At 43.2% G+C, this 3,488-nt stretch overlaps 1 long non-coding RNA gene across 1 annotated transcript; it reads left to right on the top strand.

Moving 5' to 3' along the window:
- The first annotated feature begins 2,477 nt into the window (after positions 1 to 2,477).
- On the top strand, positions 2,478 to 3,226 carry LOC125553757. Its single transcript, XR_007304185.1, has 2 exons — positions 2,478 to 2,711; positions 2,951 to 3,226. It is a non-coding gene; the product is annotated as an uncharacterized LOC125553757 (long non-coding RNA).
- The last annotated feature ends 262 nt before the right edge of the window (positions 3,227 to 3,488 follow it).

Genomic DNA, 3,488 nt, shown 5'->3' with positions numbered 1-3,488 from the left:
TCATTCACTTTTCCTTTCAAGCACTGGCGATTCTAGTAGGCAGGCTTGAGCAAGGAAAATCCTACACTAAAAAAATGTTTTTGTGCTACTTCTATTACTTTGGACACATGCCACTGCCATACTAGCTCAACTCCCAGGCCCATCGACAAATGCACAGCTCAATCGCGCAGAGATAAATAATGATGGTGTTCAAGAGAGTCCATCATGGATAGCTAAGTTTCCTGGTACCTCACTGCTTCTCATATAGTAGGATAAAATAATCGTATTTCCCGTTACTACGAGTGCTCAGTGGACAATATATATAACATGTAGAGTAAAAAAGAGATGCAACAAGTGTACAACCTCTTTGGCGAAGCCATGTCGATCTCAGCGTGATTGGGTTGGCCGGTGAGGATGCTCCGGCTGACTTGGCTGTCGGAGGAGGGGAAGATCTTAGGCGTCTGGAGATGGAGCCCGAGGTACTGCTCCGCTGTGATGGAGGGTTTCATCGTTGGAGCAGCTCCGGTGAGTTGTACGACGCCGAGGCTGAAGCAAGACAAGAGAGACAACGAACAACGTTAACCTGAGTGGAATTCTAATAGCATCTCCAATACATGACGTAAAATACATAACCACAAAGTGCTAGATGTAAAATACATCAGCCGCTCATCTCTGAACTTAACTGTTGAAACTGAATTTAACTGTCGAAACTGAACTTAACTGTCGAAACTGAACTTAACTGTCGAAACTGAATTTTGCTATCGAAACTGAACGCACTAGCAAGGTGAGGCTACACGTCGGTCGACTGACTTTTTCATCTCTGGTCAGTCGATTTTGCAGCCGTTGGATACAAAATCAAGGGCCTGTGGTTCATCTTCAACCTCCACCCCCCTAAGCCGCCAGCCACCACCGGCCAAACAGCTATGTTACCGCTTTGATCAGCCCATCTTATAGTGTTGCTAGTTGTAGGTGAAGATTGGAGATCGTTCCTTGTTGGAACATTGTTTATTGTTGGGATATCACCATATTATCTTGTTTATCTTAATGCACCTATATACTTGGTAAAGGGTGGAAGGATCGGCCTTTTGCCTAGTGTTTTGTTCCACTCTTGCCGCCTTAGTTTCCGTCATACTGGTGTTATGTTCCTTGATTTTGCATTCCTTACGCGGTTGGGGTTATGGGACCCCCTTGGCAGTTCGCTTTGAATAAAACTCCTCCAGCAATGTCCAACCTTGGTTTTACATTTTCCTAACAACCTATTACTTTCCCTTGGGGTTGCAAACCCGAGGGTCGTCTTTATTTTAACCCCCCCGAGCAAGTGCTCCTCTGAGTGTTGGTCCAAACTGAGTAGACTACGAAGCCACCTCGTGGAAACTTGAGGGTTGGTTTTACTCATAGGATCTCTCATCCGGTGTGCCATGAGAACGAGATATGTGCAGCTCCTATCGGGATTTGTCGGCACAGTCGGGCGGTCTTGCTAATCTTGTTTTACCATTGTCGAAATGTTTTGTAACCAGGATTTCGAGACTGATCGGGTCTTTTCGGGACAAGGAATATCCTTCGTTGATTGTGAGAGCTTGTGATGGGCTAAGTTGGGACACCCCTACAGGGTATAAACTTTCGAGAGTCATGCCCGCGGTTATGTGGCAGATGGGAATTTGTTAATATCCGGTTGTAGAGAACTTGCCACTTGACTTAATTAAAATGAACCGACTGTGTGTGTAGCTATGATGGTCTCTTTTCGGCGGAGTCCGGGAAGTGAACATGGTTTTGGAGTTATGTTTGAACGTAAGTAGTTTCAGGATCACTTCTTGATCACTTCTAGCTTCACGACCGTTGCGTAGTTTCTCTTCTTACTCCTATACTCGTAAGTTAGCCACCATATTTGCTTAGAACTTGCTGCAACTCCACCTCATTACCACATCCTACCCATAAGTTTAAATAGTCTTGATCTCGCAGATTTTGAGATTGCTAAGTCCTTGTGACTCACAGATCTACCAAAACAGTTGTAGGTGCCGATGATGCTAGTGCAGGTGATGCTACCGAACTCAAGTGGGAGTTCGACGAGGACCTTGGTCGTTACTATGTGAAAGGATTGAGAAGAGGTGTCTAGAGGGGGGTGAATAGACTCTTAGCAAGGAAAGTTGTAGTTTTTAAATTCTTTAAGTTAAAGTGGAGTTTTAGCACAAGCTCAAACATTCACAATACATATCAAGCAAGCATGACAAGAGTATATGAGCAGCGAAAAGTAAATCATGCAAGTTGCAAGAATTTAAAGGGATGAGATTGGAGTGTGCAAACGCAATTGGAGACACGGAGATTTTTGGCGTGGTTCCGGTAGGTGGTGCTATTGTACATCCACGTTGATGGAGACTTCAACCCACGAAGGGTAACGATTGCGCGACTCCACGGAGGGCTCCACCCACGAAGGGTCCACGAAGAAGCAACCTTGTTTATCCCACCATGGCCATCGCCCATGAAGGACTTGTCTCATGTGTTTCCTGAACATGTCTAAAGTTTTTATAAGAAATACAGTTCTGAGCTCGGGCAATCGTAGGATGACTAGACACATACTACATATGATTTGAGATGTATATGTATGCAGTTTCACCCTTTGCTAAAAAATGTCCTATACAATGTAGACTTTGTGAAGCCACATGAGCTAGGGGTTGCACCGCAGGAGCATAGCGTGTACAAGTACTGAACATTGAAGATTGCATTGCAGCTCATCAGTATGCCTTCCTTGCAATCTTTGAAGCCAATTAAATTCGGAAGTGTTATTTTTTCTGTACAAGTTTGTATGTGTCAAGTACTTGCCAATTGATGTTTTGAGGGGTGCTCATATACTTACTTGGCAACATGGAAAGTTTTCACATTTGTTCTAGCTGTCTCTATGGGTTAGCGACTTAGCATACATGTTGTAATATGGTTTCACATTTGCTTCTTTGACAAGGTCTGTTTTTATTCATAGGTAGAAGACAGCGACAGAGTGCTGCAGGATAATGAGATGTTGAAGCGGCACACAGAATCCATGACACCGAAGTGCAATTGCGGCAGATTATGTCTATCTTTTCTTTTCATTTTTCTTATTATTCAGTGAGAACAGAATGAGGAACTGTGTGATAGTACATACAACAACTATAGTAAAAAGAAACTTATGTTTGCAATTGTTAATGACATAGATACTTGCATGTTCTTTGAAGTGGTCATTTGTGAGTAGCAATGCATAATGAGGTTTTTTGGCTGATTTATTTCCTTCGGTTTCCGGTTAACCCTGAAATAGGAGCCAGCAGTGCTCACTATTGTGTTTACTGGGAACTATATGCATAAAATGGAATTGGTGGATTTTATTTTTTAAATTATAAATTAGTTAGTAGTGGCGTGTGAAAAAAATGTGCGCTACTAGTATTTAGGATACTAGTAGCGTTGGTAGTATGGACACGCTACTACTATTTCGTTAGTTGTGGCGCGGGTACGAAATAGCAGTAGCGTGGGTGGCACACGCTACT

This window comes from Triticum urartu, chromosome 4 (assembly GCF_003073215.2).
Source record: "Triticum urartu cultivar G1812 chromosome 4, Tu2.1, whole genome shotgun sequence".
Classification (NCBI taxonomy): Eukaryota; Viridiplantae; Streptophyta; class Magnoliopsida; order Poales; family Poaceae; genus Triticum; species Triticum urartu.
This window is presented reverse-complemented; position numbering and strand designations above follow the sequence as displayed.